The 20,533-nt window shown below is 36.7% G+C and overlaps 1 protein-coding gene and 1 long non-coding RNA gene across 5 annotated transcripts in view; one reads left to right on the top strand and one right to left on the bottom strand.

Annotated features, from left to right (window-relative positions):
• The window catches only part of nhsl2 (NHS-like 2), a 145,409-nt gene that overhangs the window by 31,820 nt on the left and 93,056 nt on the right, over window positions 1–20,533 (top strand). The window lies entirely within an intron of this gene.
• LOC141375132 (uncharacterized) lies at window positions 2,372–9,045 on the bottom strand. The gene is made up of 3 exons (XR_015496237.1): window positions 5,833–9,045; window positions 4,729–5,513; window positions 2,372–4,387 (listed from the first exon to the last, which is right to left on the bottom strand). It is a non-coding gene; the product is annotated as an uncharacterized LOC141375132 (long non-coding RNA).

Raw genomic sequence — 20,533 nt, 5'->3', positions numbered from 1 at the left:
TGTCTGGGTTTCTGCGTCAGAGGGCGGGGCCTCAGGTTTGAAATCTCCCGGGTTTGCGCGTGCACGTGAATAACTTGGTTTCGTTCGTACGTCATGGCGAAACACCTAATGACTCGGTATCAAGGCGACTCGTTTGAAGCACTATGAGTCGACTCTTTTATAAATGAATCAACCATTTTAAACACTGTACTCTTACAGATTTAAGCCTTAGCTGGATACTTCACTTCACTTAGAGCTGTGTTACACACTACATGGAGGGGAATTTTCAAAAACCCATAATATGGGCTCTTTAATAGATTTATCTTTTTTTTTTTTTTAAATGTCCACATTTTTTCTCATTGTTGTTAATAATGCTGATTAATGATTTCAAACCTAATTTAAGTAAACCAATCTACACTAAAGTAACTGTCAGACTTTGGCTGCCAACTTTTGCAGTGAAAGTAGGTTATGTAGTCTGGGAGCATTGCTTTACTCAGTGTAAGTCTTTATAAACACTGAGGTCTGGCCAGATGTGTGGTGGTGCTTTGAGAGGATTTTACTGAGCATAACAGTGTTTTCAATCTCTAAATGTTTCTGGCAGTATTTAAATTAGTGAGGGAACTTGGGATGGTTTAGATTTGCATTATAGATGTGCTTCAGGAGTTGCGGTGGTTTAGCTTCTTAAATTGCTCGTATTTTGCTGAGGTAACTGTAAATCGTTTTTGTCTTTTTATGCCCTCTTGGCTAATGGTATTAGCTCATATTTGGCAGATGCAGCTCGGTGCTAACCCCATCGCTTGTTGTTGTCGTTGTTGTTTATTTTTAGAGGTAACTGCTGAGAATGTTCTGCCGCCTTAGTGCCATGCTACGACATTGACAGGCATGCTGGGATAGCTAAATCCCCAGACCTGCTGACAAGACTCAATAGTATGTGCCCAGTGTGGGTCTTGCTGCAGATTTTTGGATTCTGTTATCGTGATTAATATTTAGATAAGACAAACACATCCTAACAGGAAGTCAGATCTGACAACACGTCTACAGAGAGAGTCTGAATCATCTGCTCGCTTTTGGATATTTGCGCATTCACGCTCAGCCAATCAGCTCCTTTCAGAAAGTCAGTGGGATGGAAGCCTGATGTGAATCACCTGCTGTATAAGGGTTTAGTAGCTGCATGTATAGTGTATAGGATGTTAGTTATGAATGTGAGGTATGTTGAGTTTGTGAAAAATTTTGATATTTATTTTTTATAAACAATAGGGTATGAGGCAATAGAATTTATATTGATATACAGTAGTTTGATGTGAGCACCACTAAAATGTCTGTTTGTGTAATATAATTGTGAGATATAAACTTGCAATCGATATAAACTTGCAATTTTGAGCTCAAGAGAGCTCAAAATGCACTGTGAGTTAAGAAAATGCATACAAATAAAACAACACTTACAAAATGAGAAATCACAATCCTTTGATAACCATACCTGCCAACACTTCTGTTTTTCCTGGGAGTCTCCTGTAGTTGCAACATAGACTCATTTTGAAAATGTACCCCATATACATTTCTGGAGCGCGCACTATGTAGCCAGAGGTTCATTTGTTTTAAAACGAATGCTACGGGGCGGTATGACGCCGTTCCTTTTCTCGCTTACCAGCTGATAACTTATCTTCATATGGACAGCTTTCCTGCTGTTACCAGTTTGTCCAGTTAGCTCGCCCTGTACATTGGTGGACTTGAGACACAGAGGTGTTGACCATGACGGATCAGTCCAGTGAGGAATGGTTCCAGAAAGCAGGTAATACAAAAACAGAAGCCAAAAAATAAAATAAACAAGTAAATAACAGGGTAAGGATGTGGTAAAATCTGAAAATGTGGAAAAAATCAGGTGAGGGCTTTTTTTTCTGGACTGCTATTGAAAACACTGTCAGTTGAGTTTAGGGAAGTGGGTGGGAGATGGTCAGTCGGTGCTTTTGAAAACACTGTTGGTTGGGTTTAGGGAAGGAGGGGGGTGGGTCAGTCGATTGGTCATTCAGTCAGTCAGTCGACAGCGTCCTTTGGTGGTCTACTTTTCATTGGAAATAAATGGCAACACTGGCAGTTGATCTTTTTCACAGACATACTAGATGCACCTGATTTGTTGACAAATGGGTTGAGGGCTCATTTCTTGGAAGTTTGCGGCTCCTTCACTGGGCCTTTCATTCCAAAGACGTTTGTTTTTTACTCATTCATTTTTCTAGCTTGTAGGTAAAATTTTGGCACTCAACTGACCGAGATGTAAGAGAGAATATGATCATTTTTCAAAATAAAAGATTGTTCAGACTCAGAAATAATGATTTCTTGTGTGGCCCGGTACCAATTCATCCACGGACTGGTACTGGTCCAAGGCCCGAGGGTTGGGGATACTGTCATAAGGAACAGATTTTAAAATCACAGAAGTCTATACAGCACCCTTTAGTGGATTTGTCATCTGAAATATTCAACCAAACATATCTGTTGCAATGGATCTTACATTTTGAAACATTCAAGATAATAAAGAGTTGAGCCTGGGTTGAAAACAAATGCAGATTTTTTTGTTATCCAAATAAAAAAAGTAAAAATACAGAAATATGCACCATAGATCACAATTCAGCCAAAAAATACAGCAATTTTTTGGCCAGATCACCTGCAGCCCCACTCCATGCTGTCTAATTACATTAACAAACATTATGAGCCAAGTTGTGAACTGATGCTCAACACTCGTGCCTGCAATTACATCATCTAGCACTTTAAAGCACTTCCATTCGCTATGATGTCATCCTCTCCATTTTGTCCTTGCTGGTTTTACATTCCTCAGCGAGTTAGTGCTGATCGAGTATCTGCTTGAATAAGTGTGCAGATGGCGTGCTTATGTTTTACTGTATTATATTATATGCTGATGTGGAAAAGCCTCTATGGATGAAACTTTAGTGTAAGAGTGTAGAATTGGTGCTTACGGCCTGGTCCTGGTCTCCGGGCAGGAAATGAGCACCGTGTGGATTGTGTGAGTGTGATCGAGTGGATGTGTGTCTTTTTTTTTTTTTTGCACGTGTGTTTGTGAGGCTCCAAGGCGCGAGAGGTGCATGGGCGTCCCCCGACGGCTCGTAATGCTCAGCAGATGTTTTCCACTTTCCATGTTCGTATTAATCCAGTCATGTGGACAACAAAGAAGCAACCATTTCCAACACAGCTCCTTCTTTTCCAGCACAAAATTCTCACAGTGTTGATAGTTATCTCAGCTAGGCGTCCATTCCAGAGCAATAGCGCTCGCTCCATATTTCTCTCACACCCTCTTTCTTCCCCTGAGCCTTGCTTTGTTGTTCCTTTCCTTTAAAATCAGCCCGTTCCAGCTATTGAGTTGCTGTTGAACTGTTTGCAAATATCTCTTTTAGAGCAAATGAAGTCTCCACTATCATTATGGTCTGCAGTGAATTATGGCCATTTCTTCTGTATAATAAGTCAATCAGGTTTCTTTCGCTGTTTGGTTTGTTTACGTTCTCTAAGAGGCTTGAAGCAGAGGGCACAAGGGGCACCAGATCCTTTTATTAAATACTTTTCCAAGATCACTTGTGTTTATTTGGGGAGATTTTTGAGGTTAAGAGGACATAGCTGACCACCCAGTCTAGTGTTAGTAGACTATGGAAAAGATTACTTCAGACACTAGAGGCTTTGGACTGGTTTGTGCACGTCTCCCTCTCTTAAAACCGTTCATTGTTTGAAATGTTTTCTTCTTTGCGAGGGGATGAATTCATAACCTATGTTTTTTGCTTCACTACGTGCCTTTCATTCCGCTCGTCCTTTGAGTCTGAGTCTTCGGGCTGGCTGCTTGTCCTGGCACACGCTCGCTCATCTTGGATGCTTCAGGCTCACATTAGGAGCTTTTCCCTGACCACACACACCTCCCAATGGTGCGCTGAGGTCACGGCTCTATTCTCTTTTGCTGGTTAACCCAACTCAGCTTCTCATATCACTCAAAATATTTTCTGTCTATCACTGTTGCAAAGAAAAAGAGGCATTTGCTTAGCCATAGTGTTTTTTTATATTTAATAAAGCATAACGATAATATTTTAGATCATTTAAATCCACTTTCTTCTGTTTTTTTTTTTTTTTGGATAATATATCAATTTTTGTTAACACTGTTGTTGATTTACTGTTGATGTATTAAATCAACCTTAAGTCACAAATTTTAACCTCACAAATTGTTTCTTATTTGGAATAAATGTTTGAGTTCAAATTGTGGTCTTCCTTGTCACATTTTGCACTTTAAGATGTAACACACATTCAGCTGGGACTGCAGGCAGGTCAGTCAAGTACCTGTATGCTTTTTCTTTGTAGCCAGGACTTTGTAATGTGTGCAGAATGTGGTTTTGCATTGTGTTGTCAACATGCATGGGCATCCCTGGGAAAGAAGGCAGCATTTTGTGCTCCAAAATCTCTATGTACATTTCAGCATTAATAGTGCATCACAGAAGTGCAAGTTACATTTGCGAGGGCACTGACACAACCCCATACCATGACAGTGCCTGGCCTTTGAACTTGTTGCTCATAACAGTCTAGATCAGGGGTCTTCAAACTTGTTCCTGGTGTCCTGCAGATTTTAGCTCCAACCCTAATCAAACACACCTGAACAAGCTAATCAAGGTTTTACAAGGTATACTTGAAACACCCAGGCAGTATGTTGAGGCAAGTTGGAGCTAAACTCTGCAGGGACACTGGCCCTCCAGGACCGAGATTGGTGACCCCTGGTCTAGATGATCCTTTCTCCTTTGGTCCGGTGGACACGGCGTCCATTTCTACTAAAAAAGAACCCTGAAATGCTGATTCATCTGACTACAGTACACATTCTTCACTGTGTGATGGTCCATGCCAGATGCCTCCAAGCCCAGAAAAGTCAACGGCGCTTCTGGATACTGTTAGCATAGGGCTTCCTTTTGGCTCAGTACAGTTTTAACTGCCATTTGTTGATGTAACTACAGATTGTGGTTCTTGATAGAGTTTTGCCAAAGTATTACTGAGCCCATGTAGTGATATGGCTTATAGATGAATGATGATACTTGATGCAGCGCCGCCTGAGGGATCGGAGATCACGGTTGTTCAGTTTAGCCATGTCCTTTATGCAGTGAAATTCCATCAGGTTCATTGAATCTTTTAATGATGTTCTTCACTGTTGAAGGTGAAATATCTAAGGATACATCTACACTGCACTGTTCAAGTGTCAATTCCGATTTTTTTCTCCTATGTGGCACAGATCGAATATGGCTCATATACATGTAAGCAGGAACAAATCAAATGGATTGCGATTAACTCAAATCAGATTCAGGCCTTTTTCATATGTGGAAATTTATCCAATATGAATTGGATCTGTGTTCTCGTGTCTGCAGTGTAAGCAGGTAGATCTGATTTTTACCTGTCAATGCGATTGACATCAAGTCTGACACTTTCATTTCAGAACGAACTTCAGCAGAGTCCCAATGCTTAAATCTCATACACAAGGACTTAAACAGCTTTCATATTATCATATTCACCTTATTCTCAGCTGACGAGTGGGCGCTGCCATTTGAATCTTTTTGTCTCGCGACTTCCGGTCACATTCACTTCCATTCATTTTTTGACGTTAACAACTGCTCGTTACGCTGCTTAATGTTGCAATTTAATATTTTCTTATTATATTATGCTACTTGGTCTGTGTAGTCATGCAAACATTTGTTTGTTGAGCAAATAGTTTGGCCATTTTCTGCCGTTTATTATTCCTAGTCATTTCTCCCATAGGCGACTGAATCGGAAGTTCTAAGACAATCGCGAAAACAGGCGCACTTCCGCATTTTAGAATAAGGTAAATAGCACAGGTATTTAAGCATGTTAACAAGAGCGAGAGAGTGCAATGTCCGCCATGTAACAAATATAAACTAATATAAAACTAGTGCATAGCTACATCACGTGCATAAATCATGCCATGGACATTACATTAAGATGCCTAAAGATTTACAAAAAGCCTATATCAAAAGAAAATGGACAAATGAGAACCTTTCTGTCATTAACTATGGTAAAACAGCTTGTCAAAAGCTGCAAACAGATTACATACAGGAATAGAAAAAAATAGCACACTTTAATTATCATCTGTTAGTCAGCGCCCGCTCTTTTTTTTTTTTTTTTTGGTCATTGCACCTTTGCCGTTTGCTGTGTAACTGCAGATGATCGAATATGAGTCACTTTTAAAAGATAATTTAAGCAGGTCATCAAAAAAAAATCAGATAGAGTCACAAAATCGGAATTGACCATCAAGATCTGCAGTGTAAAAGCAGCCTATATGTCTTCCTGTCTTTCTTTGAGGTAAACTGCTTTTAAACATTTCAATCATTCTCATGTATTTGTTGGCAAACTGGCGATCCTCGGCCCATTTTTACTTCTAAAGGACTAGACCAGGGGTGGCCAACCCTGTTCCTGGAGAGCCACCTTCCTGCAGATTTCAGTTGCTACCCATATCAAACACACCTGATCCAATTAACTAGGAGCCTAGGACTAGGACCTGAAGACCACGTGATAATTACAGGCAGGTGTGTTTGATATGGGTTGCAACTGAAATCTGCAGGAAGGTGGCTCTCCAGGAACAGGGTTGGCCACCCCTGGACTAGACCATTCTTGGATGCTGCTTTTGTACCAAATCATTATTGCAATCCCCTGTTGACATCACCTGTTTCGAATCACATCATTATTTAACCATTTACCTGATTTCTAGTCCTAAACTGCTCCTGTCACAACTTTATTTGGAATGTGTTGCAAGAATGACAGGAAAGGACGTATATCAAGTAATAAAAAAAAGTTGACCAGACAAAAGATTAAATATTTTGTGTAATTATTGTCTGCAATGAAATACAAGTCAAAGTAGACTTAGAAATCCCTACTTTCTTTTTTATTTGCGTTTTCCTTACTGTTCCAACGTTTTCTGATTTGTACATGCAAATATGTGTATGTGTGTGTGTGTGTGTGTGTGTGTGTGTGTGTGTGTGTGTGTGTGTGTGTGTGTGTGTGTTTGTGTGTGTGTATGCAATTTTAATATTGGATTATTCTATGAAAACTGATTTACTGATTTCAACTCAAACATTTATTCCACATAAGAAATTAATTGTGAGATTATAATTTTTCACTTTTGGTCGATTAAAAAAAATCCTTGGTGAATAAAAAAATAGCTGCATCAGCATATCAGTGTTTTAAAAATGTATCCGATATCCAAAAAACAAAACAAAACAAAGTGGATTTGAATGATCTAAAATATTATTTTTCATTCATTCATTCATTCATTCATTCATTCATTCATTCATTCATTCATTCATTCATTCATTTTCTTTTTGGCTTAGTCCCTTTATTAATCAAGGGTAGAGACAGCGGAATGAACCGCCAACTTATCCTGCATACAGAATGTTTAACGCGGATGCCCTTCCAACCGCAATCCAACACTGGGAAACACCCATACACTCTTGCATTCAAACCAGAAACCAGAGCACCTGGAGCAAACCCACGTCAACACGGGGAGAACATGCAAACTCCACACAGAAATGCCAACTGACCCAGCCAGGGCTTGAACCAGTGACATTGTTGCCTAGGCGAATGTGCTACCCACTGCACCACCGTGATGCCTGTATTATTTTTATATTTAATTAAATATAAAAAAGCCCAATGGCTTCTATATTTGAAAACAGACATTCTCTTTTATTTGTATACATAATATGCAAAATGTTTCATATATCATCACACGAGTAGAAAATCACGAGAATAAAGTAAGTAAATTAACATTTTCAATTTGAAACAACAACATTAATCATAATTCTTGCAGTGTAAATTCTGGAATGTTAAACATTTTTATTGTACGATGTTTATAAAATATTAAAGTTTTTGAGACTTTAATCTTACTTGACATCTTTTCACTTTTAATTTGACATCTCAACATCTCAGCAGAAATTTGCTCTTTGCTTTATGAACTGTAAACTTCACCTTCTACCAGTAGGGGCCACTTACCCCTGCTGAACCTCTCAATCCCACATTAAATGCTTGTTAAAGCTGATGGTGGATGCTTAGGCTACAAGTTATGCCTTGCAGACTATTTGTGTGAAATGAGTGTCGTGTATATTTGTGTGTCTCTCGCATCTGTGCAGTGTCTCAGTCTCAATTATGTCCTTATTGTGGAATCTCTGACTCTCGCACAGAGATCAGTGTCAGATTTAATGGTGGTGACAGAGGGTTATGCGAGTGGGTGTATGGGAAGGGAAGTCTTTGTCAGTTTGCCCTCTGGCCAGTTTGAGGGAGACGCACATACAATACGGTCTTTAGAGCATCAATCAGCATGAGCTCCATTAGCTGTAGGTCAGAGTGAAGTGTTAGCATCATAACATCAGTGTGTGTTTGGGCCCATATACAGTACATGTGTAATGTTGCTCAGTAATTTAGCTGTTACACTGAGTGTGTCATACTGCAATAACCAATGGATTAACAGGTTTAGATTATTATGTGAGAAACTTTGGTGGAATGTAAACTGCCGTCTTAAATTCCTTAGGATCCATTTCATAAAGTGCACTATGCAGACATGAATCTGCTCTCAGTTTTCATATGAACAAAACATTTATACATTCTTTCTGTTGTTATATGATCTGGTTGTTGACTGATAAAGTGTAATGCACTTTTTTTCCTGAAAATATTTGATTTGACAAAGTAAATAATTAAATCAACCCAGGCTCATTCTGAAAAGTATCTCTATATACATTTCTGTAGAGAAGCAAATATGTCCCAGGAGCAAAGTTTTTTTTTTATTAATTTTTTTTTACATTTTGTTTTTTCACAAGCCGCTGTGTACACTTTTATAGATCTCAAATTTCTCTCGCGAGTTCCATTCAAGCCTGCTGTTGTCACGCAAATCCACCAGAGGCTGCAGTCAACTGATTGACTGGCCAATTGACTGACCACTCACCTTCTTCTCTGAACCTAACCAATCGTGTTTTAAAAACCACAGATTGCCCCTCCCACTCCTTCCCTAAACCTAACCAACAGTGTTTTTAAAAGCAATCCAAAAAAAGAAAAGCCCTTGTCTGATTTTTACCATGTTTTCAAGGTAAAAATGGTATGGTATGCAGCCATACGTACTTCTGGCTACATAATTCACGATCTCCAGAAATGTATATTGGGCTATGTTTTCAGAATTAGCCTGTGTTGAATTAAATACAATGATAATATCATAATGAAAAAGCAATTAATTACTTTGAGTACAAAAATTTGGACCTGCTAAAGGGTCAAAAAAAAAAAAACCTATCACAGTAGGGTGTTTGCTTTTTTTTAATTTTAGGTGGCAGGGTCGAGTGTCAAAAGAGGCTTTTTGTGGCATCTGAAGTAAATATATGTTTTTTGCCAACAGAAAGTTATGTTTTTGATAACATAAACTTGCTAGGAAACAGAGGCACACATATTTAAAAGTCATAATGAAAAGTAGCAGATACAGGTCATCTTGACCGATAGTCTGTTAGTCCATATCAGAATAAATTGAATAAATAAAAACTGTTTTTACTGCAATACACTGAGGAATTCCTGGATTTCTTCTGTGTGTGTGTTTGGAGTTCCCATGCAAGGGCGCCCTCTGGCCTTTGGAGGAGATTTACCGATGATAACATAATAATGCTTCTTTATTATTCACGTCGATTTCATGCGATATTGAACATTGGGGCTAGTTTGAAAAAGCAAATTTTTCCTCTTTCATGCTCTACAAAATTATGAATTTATATTATTGAGTTTATTTCTCAAAACAATAATATTTTACCAAATTAAAATAGACCAGACCTCCAATGTGCACTAAATATTTTATAGGCTCCCTGATTGTAGTATTCACTTTAACAGTATTCATAGAAGAGTAATCAAAATAGATTAAATGAGATCAATGGAATTAGAAAGGAAAAAACTGTAGGCCTTTATGTGGTGTAGTAAAATTCTAGAAGTTGGGACATTTGCATTTTTTCTGTTGTTCTTTTAATGCAATGTCATCTTTATTTATATAAAGCACTTTTGCAATGTAGATTGAGTCAAATCAGCTTTATTTAGATGGAGAAATAATGAAAAAGAAATGAAGAAAAACTCAAAAATATTTCTGATTGTGGAACATCCATTTATTTATTTAATTTCTTTTCAGCTTAGTCCCTTTATTCATCTCAGGTCATCACAGCGGAATGAACCGCCAACTTATCCAGCCTATTTTTTACGCAGTTGATGCCTTTCCAGCTGCAACCCATCTCTGTGGAACAGATACACACTCTCATTCACACTCATACACTAAGGACAATTTTAGCTTCCCCAATTCACCTATACCACATGTCATTGAACTTGTGGGGGAATCCGGAGGACCCGGAGGAAACACACGCGAATGCGGGGAGAACATGCAAACTCCATACAGAAATGCCAACTGATTCAGCCGAGGCTGGAACCAGCGACCTTCTCGCTGTGAGGCGACAGCACTAACTACTGCGCCACCGCGTCACCCCGATTGTGAAACATATTCAGCATTTCAGACATGAAGCAGTGTAAAGGTAGAATGCTCATAGTCATAATTTAGTTAAATTAAAACTGATTCAGTTTCTCAAAATTGTTCAGTATGGAACACTCCAATGATTTTTAAAAAAGACCAATTTAACAGAATAGAGTTAAACTGTCAAGTTTTACCATTTTTTAATCAATTCAGATGATCAGATCTGACTGGAGCACTTTTAGCTTAGCTTAGCATAAATCATGAATTGAATTAGACCATTAGCATCTCACTCATAAATAATAAAAAAGTTAACGTTCGATAAGCTTGACTCTACTTTAGTTACATTGTTTAGTAACTTTTTTTTTGAGATGCTAATGGTTTAATCCAATTCAATGATCTAAGCTTAGCTAAGCTAATAAAAGTGCTCTCACCATACCCAGCGATCAGCTAAATGATTAAAAAAATGAGACATGTGAATTGAGCCCAATTACAATTAGCATTTCTGGGTTAAAGTGAGGGCAAATATTAAAGGTTATAAAGAAGCAGAGAGGGGGAAAAGCAGTTCTGAACATATATGTTACAGATTAGCTCATCTGGTTCTAGTGGAGAAAGAAAGGGAGTCTGGGAGACGGATATAGGAGGAGAGAGAGTGTCTGACAGACTTAATTGAGTTTATAGGCAGTTGTGAGTGGAGATAGTGGCATCTTTATGTACTGGGAACAGATCAGCCCAGTGCTTAACTGAAAGACAGGCCAGCTGGAGCCGATGCACAGCTCAGTCAAAGTGTGTGTGTGTGTGTGTGTGTGTGTGTGTGTGTGTGTGTGTGTGTGTGTGCAGGAGGCCTAACTCCTCCTCTCTCTCTCAGTCTCTCTCTAAACTCTAGTCTCCTATGTAATACGGTGTGTGTATGTGTGTGCGTACTTTTGGACTGTATTTTTACTGCATCTATTGATCCGTCTTAACAGGTTAGTGCAATTGTCTTCAAATTTGAAATATGTATATATGCACGTATGTGGATGTTTGTACATGTGTACCTCTGCAGCATATGGACCCATGTCATGATGCAGGTCTGACTTGTAAGAGAAATACATTTCCAAATAAATGCACATCTGTGTTTATCTATAAATATAAGACGGTTTATAGTGCATTGAAGGTCGTTTTGTTTATTTGAGGAATGTGTTAAAGTGGTTTGGTATTTGTTCTGTGTGGTTAATTGTATCACACCTAGAGGCATTAAACACAAATTCAGGTGTGTTTACAGTATGGATAAAGTGAATTGTTTTAACTGGTAATATGAGTACTTGTGTTCTTGATGTTTACTTCTTATTTTGCCTACCATATTGTTGGTTGACCCTTTCACTGGACAATTGTTGATTAGTATACGTAATAAAAGGGCTTCTCTCTGTCTTTGCTGAAAGCAGCATCCCGACACACATTACTCTCTGTCAAGCCCTTCAGAAGGGATTGATGGTGTTGTATGAAAAAAAGCCACCTTTGAATGAGCAACAACGACTGACATGAAATGAATATAGTCTTTCATGACAGAAATGGATGAATAGATTTAATGAATAGAATTGCTGTAAAGTTGTTGAATTATTTCCCCTGCTTGGACCACAAAACTGTGGAAGTCCGTTTTCACCATGAAATAAAATAATTTGCAAGGCATAATAATGACTTACTTTCTCATTATAATGGGATATTTGCTTGTAATGATTTAACATCTCGTAATGACAAAGATTCTTATAATAATGACTACTTTAATCGTATTAAGGACTTTCTTATAATAATGACTTATTTTATCAAATAAATGACTTAGTTTCTTGTAAAAATGACTTAATATCTCATAATAATAAGAAACTTTCTCATAATGAGATATTTCCTCGTAATAATGACATAACATCTCGTAATGATAATTTTTCTTTTAATAATGTCTTATTTTATCATAATGATGACTTAACATCTCATAATAATGAGAGACTTTCTCAAAATAATGTCTTATTTTCTCATAATAATGACTTAACATCTCATAATAATGAGAAACTTTCTCATAATATTGATGTGCTTTCTCATTATAATGAGATATTTTTTTCGCAATAATGACTTAACATCTCGTAATGACAAAATTTTCGATTAAAATTACTTATTTTATCTTATTAATGACTTACTATTTCATAATAATGACTTAACCTCAAAATAATGATAAACTGTCTCAAAATAATGTCTTACTTTCTCATAACATTGACTTTCTTACTATATTAGCATTCACTACTTCTATTTTTAAAATATATTTATTATATGTTTTTTGTCCTGTCTCTGTAATTCTGTTGCACTGTAGAATCTCTGTCACGAAAGCAAATTCCTCGTATGTGTGAACATACCATAAAGCTTTTTCTGGTAATAATGAGATATTTTATCATAATAACTGCTTAACATCTCATAATGATGAGAATTTTTTTCATAATAATGAGAAACTTTCTCATAATAATGTTCTACTTTCTCGTAATAATGACTTCTCATAATATTATTATTAACAGATTTTTTTTTAAGTCCTTAATGCGAGAAAATAAGTCATTATTATAAGAAACTTTGTCATTATTACGAGAAAATATCTCATTATACAGTAATGAGAAAGTAAGTCATTATGATTTAAAAATTATTCAAATTTTATTTCATGAGGGAAATGCATTTTTTGTTGACCCGCGAGTACAAACCTAGCCTTTTGGCTCATTAACGATTTGTGAATAAAAAGGTTAAATGACTTCTTTTTTGAAGTGTCAGAACTTTGGGTAAGTAGATTTTCAAAACTTTTATTTCTGCATTGCTCATTTCTTAATTTTTAAATAAGAAATTCTTCAGAATAATAAATTATAAGATTAAACTTTCTAGCATACAGCAATTGCTTAAAAAATGTTACTCTCCCTATTTTTAAAAGTTTGTTTCTAATTTGTAGTTACTTATGAAAAAACCCAAATTCACTATACAGTATCCATAGCTTTACATTATCATTTGAAGTAAAACTGTATTCTTTTTAAACTACAAAAAAGGGATGACTTCACCATTGCTTAAATAAAATCATGGTTAATTTTGCGAGGCTTAATAGTAATAAACATGAATTGCACAAAATTTGCAGTTTCATTCACATCCACTAGAGGGAAGAACAGCTCTGTGTATCAGTACTGTGAACTCTGCGTGATCTGCCTGTGTCTGCCCTACTCATGTCCCCTTAACTTTGTTATGGTCTCTATTTTAAATCTTTGCCTAATTAAGCACCTGGCGTAACCGATGGATGCTTCACCCTCCTACATTTGTAAAAGCTCTCATGTACAGAGAGTTCGGGGGAAGAGCAGACTCACTGGCCTCAGGCCTTGGAGAGAAACCTTCTTTAACCGAGAGAGATTTAGGCGTCTGCATTGATGTTTACACTAATCAGAGAAAGATGCAGAGAGAAAGAAAGAAAGAAAGAAAGAAAGAAATCAAGAAAGAAAAATACACATAGCATTAGCCTTAGTGGTATATAGGAGGTTGAAATAGTTCAAGGGATAGAGTTTTCTCTTCCTTTTAAGGGATTATGTGTGCATGAAATTGTGAAAGAAATTGTGTTTTTAGTACTATGTATTTGTCTCACCACGAGCGATGCAAAAGACTGAGGTCAAACATGCACACATACATGTGATTATATATAAACACATTACAAAAACGTGTCTGCAAGTGTGCATTCACGTTTTGCTATCAATAACATAACAGGAAATGAGAGAGATTATGCTGCTTTTGTTCCTTCTTCTCTTTCCTCTATTATGACTCTTGGGATCTGGAAAGATAAGACGCAGTTCTACATCAAACGCTGTCCAAGACGCAGCTCCGCCTACAGCTCTCCATCAGAACTGTTGTGCTGTTTGTAAGGTCTGAGCAGACCAGCGCTGTGCTCAAATCAAGAGGTCCACAGTATGTTTTTTTCTTTAAAAATAAAACTATAGTAATGTTTTTAGTCACATCTTTTTTAAAATGCAGGTTAAATAAACATTTTGCATGCTATCAAATAAACATGAATAATATAATAATAATTTGTATGATTTTTATTTTCTGTTTTCAAGGCCACCTATTTGACCCTTTTTACAAAATGTAAGATAAGCCTTTGGTGTCTGCAGAATGTCTTTAACGTTTCAGCTTAAAATACCAATCAGGGGTGCATTTCCCAAAAACATGGTTAGCCAATTAAGGTCACAAGTTCTGTCGTTACAAACATAGTTTGTTGATTTGCAGTTTCTCAAATCTGTCGCTCTAACGAACATTCGCAAACTGCATCATAAACTTGAGCACTCGCAACTACACCTCTGGAGCTGTAGTTATAAACATAGTTCCTGGCTGTGTTCTATTCCCACTTATCCCTCCTATGCCCTATTCATTTAAAACATTTTAACATTCAAAGTTTGAATTATTAAAAATAAAAAAGCATTAAGGTCATCTCTCTTAAGTGTAATTTGCTTCCAAACTAATTTTACTGTTCAGTTTTAGCGATTTTGATGTTTACAATTGTGTTCCCTTAACAGTGCACTTTGTTAACATTGATTTCATTTTGAACACAGCCTTATGGCGAAAGCTCTAGGTAACCTAATATTTAAAAGCCAAATTTATGTTACGTCTCCAAAGCTTGTGAAAACAAAAAGCATACGTTAACTCTTTTAATTTACAGTGGGTTATTTATTAAGTAACTGTACTGTAAATTACATGGACCTGCTGGTTAGAACTTTCTGCAGTGGTTTACATTTCTCTGATATCTCTAGAGTGGTTCTAAAAAGTTTCAGCTCAAAATACCTCACAAATATAATTTTATACTTTTTTGAAAATGACCCTTTTAGGTTTTGATCAAGATTGTACCGTTTTGGTGACTGTCACTTTAAATTCAAATGAGATTGTGCTCTTTTTAAAATAGGGTGGGGCTTCAAATGCTTGTGTGTACAGTGTGTCACCATAGCCAGCATATTCAAAACAGGACTATCATTCATTCATTCATTCATTCATTCATTCATTTTCTTTTCGGCTTAGTTCCTTTATTAATCAGGAGTCAGAACTAATGTTATCTCTGTAAAAAAGTGAAAATGTGAACAGAAGTATCTCAAACATTTGTGCATCCTAAAACTCAACAATTAAAATCCTCTTAGTCGCTGACATTATTTTCAGCACGTAAAAACTAATGGTAGACGCCTGCTTCTCACTAAGGGCTGTTTATGCTAATTAGGGTGAGATAGTCACTAGTGGGCGGGGCTTTTCCCCTCTTGTAACAAGTACAAAGGGAGAACCTCAATAAAAGTTTTATCAAGTGTAATTAAAAAATGAATTATTATTATTATTTTTATTATTATTTTTACCATTAGAGGCTGGTTGTATTCACACACTGTTGCCACACAAATGTGCTTACACTACTTATAAAAGTTATTAGATCCCCTTTAAAACAAACTATATTTCTAATAAGATTTGAAGCATTTTTGAATTTATCTCAAATTAAAAACTGTTGAAAAACATTAAGAAAAGTAATATTCCTTGTGTATATTTGAGTGATTATTGATGATCAGTTGTTTGTAAGTGCTGTTGGTTTAAATTTGTGGGACTTTTTTAATCTTCCAGCAGGTTATGTTGTCACACCAGTAATAGGAGACAACTGACTTTATTTCATACAGTAAGTGATTAGCTAAATCATTCATAGAAGTGGTTTGTTCATAAACAGCTAAAAAGCACTGACTGTCAAAGAGCTGAAATGCTGATAGTTGGGTGCAAAAGCCTAAAAACAAAGTAGAAATATTGTGTCTCAAACAAGTTGTGCAATATTAACTTTTTGTTTGTTGGACTGCAGTATAAAATTCAGTGGCAGGTGGGGATTTTTAATCTGGTTAATAATTCATTCATCTATCACACTTGACAAGACGGCAGCCACGGCGCAAGTGTCAGTTTTAAAGTGTCTGCGAAGTGCTTGCCTAAGCAGAAAAATTTGCCGTTGCTGCCACATCCTGATGACAGAAAATAAGATTATATTTCTTCAAAACTAACTTGATAAAATCAAATGAAACAACTGAATTAGAACGGCACATATATTTGTCAGGAATAGCTATTAGGTGGCACAGTGTTTTTGACCATATTATTTTGCATATCTGGAGGACAAATTTTCATTCATTCATTCATTTTCTTTCAGCTTAGTTTTTTTATTCCTCCAGGGTCGTCACAGTAGAATGAACCGCCAACTTATCCAGCATATGTTTTACACAGCGGATGCCCTTTCAGCTGCAACCTAGTACTGGGAAACACCCATACATGCTCACATTCTCACATACACTACTGCCAATTTAGTTTATTCAATTCACGTGTTCTGCATGTCTTTGGACTGTGGGGAAAACCGGAGCACCCGGAGGAAACCCACATTTTCACTTTGATACAATTTTATGATAGTAACTGGTCACACCGTTTGAACATGTTACAAGCTATATTGTGAATATTGGATTTCAATTAATGGTCATTCATTCCAGCTTGTATGGCAGTCAGTTCTCTTTAAAATGTATGAAAGACATGTTTTACATCATTAATCCATGACACATTTGGTGATGCTGTGGATCAGTCTCTTTTAACAAAAACAGGCTAAAGCATTTATTTTGACCATGAAAGTGATGTCGGTGCAGCAAAAAGGTTTGTTTTTTGGCTTCTGTTGTCTGATTTACTGTTAAGTTGTGTGTTTTTGTAGGAGAGGGGCCCAAATTTGACCTCAACAAAGCCTCAACACGTCAGTCTGGAAGTTTCTAAATAGTATTTGTCAGTTGGCATTTCTGTGTGGAGTTTGCATGTTCTTCCCATGTTGCCGTGGGTTTCCCCCACAAGTCCAAAGACATGTGCTATAGGTGAATTGGGTAAGCTACAGTACATTGTCCCTAGTGTGCTGTGTGAATGAGTGTGTGTGGATGTTTCCCAGTGATAGGTTGCAGCTGGAAAGGCATCCGCTGCATAAAACATATGCTGGATTAGTTGGCGGTTCATTCTGCTGTGGCGACCCCTGATTAATAAAGGTACTAAGCCAAAAACAAAACGAATTGATGTGTTTTTAATAATTTAAAAATTAATAATTTGTGAAGTCACTTTAAACTAATCTTACAATCCTGTCAAATTCAAAAAGAATTATTTATAAAAAAAATGTAAATGAAATCCAGACAAGCCTGACAGGTGTTGTATCCACTGATTTTGGCATATTTCTTATGTACACACCCCAAACTCTAAAACTATGGATTAAAGCTAATAAAAAAAAAGTAATTTTCAATTTCTTTCACAGACCTTTTACTTCATAATATCCCAGCGCATCATCACGACCCCAGTGATTGATATGAACTTGTTTGTATGTGTTTATTTTAATTTCTAACACGGCTGGCCATTGACTTGGATTATACGAATCAAGGACCACAGATTTAGCTAAAAATGTCCTGGGTCCCATTTATTTATGGGTGAGTTGTGGGTGGAATAGCATTGGCTATGCAAACTTCACCTTTTCTAAAATATTAAGGTGTTTTATGCAAAGTTGATAGACTGGCACAGATATGCAGACATCTCCATTCTCACAACGAATTTCTGAGTTGTATTAGTCTTTTGAGCAAGTTCGTTCTTCCGAGGTAATCTGGAAACACGTCAGTGCTGTGAATAAATTGTAGGAGCATTTTCTACATATTCAAATGTCTTGATTAAACTAATTAAAATGAAACTCATCAGCAATGGATAATTTTGTCATTAAAAAGGAAAAGTTTAACTTTGGCGCTGAAGCATGACTGGTTTTGAAGCACTTCACTTCAGATGTTATTCGTTATTCTTGTTTATCCAGTAGATAACTGACCAACAAAAGATTCATTCAAATTAAGATACAATTTACACCAAGCCAAATTTTTTCAAAACGAAAATCATACAAGTTATATTTTTGTGGGTGGATGATTTGTTTCCCACTGTGGAAAATAAGGATTTAATTAATGCTTCACTGTAATTGTTGTATAACAAACCTCTGCCATATATTTGCAAATTTGTAAATATATCGTTATTTCATTAATGCACTCGCGGCAAGTTCAGGCAAGAGATTTAATAAGCAACCCATGGCAGGAAAATATACATTTAAATTTCAAAGAAAATATCTTAATAGTAAAAAGAAATCATTAGTTTGATCATATCCATGTCGCAATGAATGCCCTTAAAAATGTAGTTATTAGTTGCCTGCAAGCATCAGTGTTGATTGAGATTGAAATAAGATTAAAAATAAACATTGAAAGGAATAAGATAAGAAATATTGTTATAGCAACACTTGTGACTGCTTTTGGGAAATAACTCTTGTCGTAGACGCCACAGGATGACTAATCATGAAGTAACGTGTAGTCTGGCACATTTGTTACCCACATAAGATTGATAAGATTTTTTAAAGAAAAAATAGCATAATCTGACATAAAGACTTTTGCAACTTGCTAAAAAATTGTGTGATCTGACCGGGGGCTTAAAGCCGTAATCACACTGCACTTTTTGCCTCAGACTTCTTTTCATACGTAAGCGAATGTGTCATGCCGGAAAGGCAAGCTCGTGCATAAGTTTCACAGTTCACTGTGTTGCAAAGTTTAAGTTTGGTGAACTCTGAAGACAGAAAATCGCATCACATGATTGCGTGAGACCAATGGAGGAATGGAGGAATGGAGAGGACTTGCCTTTAAACTTCTGACACTGGAAGAATTCCATCAATGGCTATTAAATACCAGTCTTTAAATATGTCAAACTAGTGAACAAACACAACAGATTTTGGTTTATAGGATAAGAGAAAATGTTGCAAAACTTGCCTCAGGTGTCAAAATTCCACAGTGTGCTCTACGCTTTACTCAGATTGCTTTTCCACATAAAGTGTGGACACAGATGCAGGTGAAGCATGTCATTTCAGCGAGTCACAGGATCAGCTCGGTGTAAAGGAAGGGGTGTAAAAGTGAAGGCGTTCTGCAGATATCCTATGAGAAACAGAAGTTGGAGCTTTAACCTTTAGAGCAGCTCTAATCCTCTCAGATGGAGGAGTGGAGGACGTTATTTGTAAGGGTTTATTCATCCTTCTCCTTCTCTTCTCCTCTCGTGTTACTCTGTTTCTTCCTGCCTGTTGGGAAACTGAGAGGCTGATTGAAGGGCCAGGTGCTGGTGCTGTTGGGAAAGTCATCCATGATTGACTCTTTACCCACCGTGCCCACCCAGGACGTTAGTGGCAGCGCTCACAAAGCTGCTGTGATCAGATTATGTGGTGACTATCTGAGTTCTCACACACATTGAGATTTTGTGAGCTAGTCTTGAAACCAATCCCCAGGCTTATGTTCTTCTTTCAAATGTGTTTTCTCCTTCTTCTCTTGTTTTCATATAATTCACTCAGAGGTCACGTGTTTTCGTTGCATTAGGCTGTGTTTGTGTTTTGCCTCCAGATGGTGCAGGCATGCTTATGCAGCCTAAATTGATGTTCTGCAGTAGAGATGCACGGATCAGCTGAAATGACACCCGAATCCACGGCTTCATACTAATCATCCACCCGCCACCTGCCCACACATATTTTTTATCTGATACATATATATATATATATATATATATATATATATATATATATATATATATATATATATATATATATATATATATATATATATATATATATATATCCATATTCAACCCGCACCCAATCGTCACTTTAATAATTTAATTCTTTGTTTTAGGCATGATGATGATAGGTCACCGTAGATATTAACAGCAGATTCAGTGAGCTATAATCTGCGACTGCACATCTCTGATAGTAAAATAGTAGCCTACGTTAACCATAAATGTTTTTAAATGAACATTTATTTATAAAAACAAAAGTTTGTCTTTAGACAACATTTTCTTCATTTTCAAATAGATACAGAAAGTAAAAATAAGACATTTGAGCTTTAACAGATACAAGAACAAGATAAAAAGGTGCCACTTCAGCCTAAACGTCAGCTATGTTATGTTTGCTTGGCCTTTTTCTTTGCACTGTGCAAAGCCAGA

Source organism: Danio rerio, chromosome 7 (genome assembly GCF_052040795.2).
Source record: "Danio rerio strain M-AB ecotype USA chromosome 7, GRCz13ab, whole genome shotgun sequence".
NCBI lineage: Eukaryota > Metazoa > Chordata > Actinopteri > Cypriniformes > Danionidae > Danio > Danio rerio.
The sequence above is the reverse complement of the archived record's forward strand: the minus strand, read 5'-3'. Positions and strand labels throughout refer to the sequence as shown.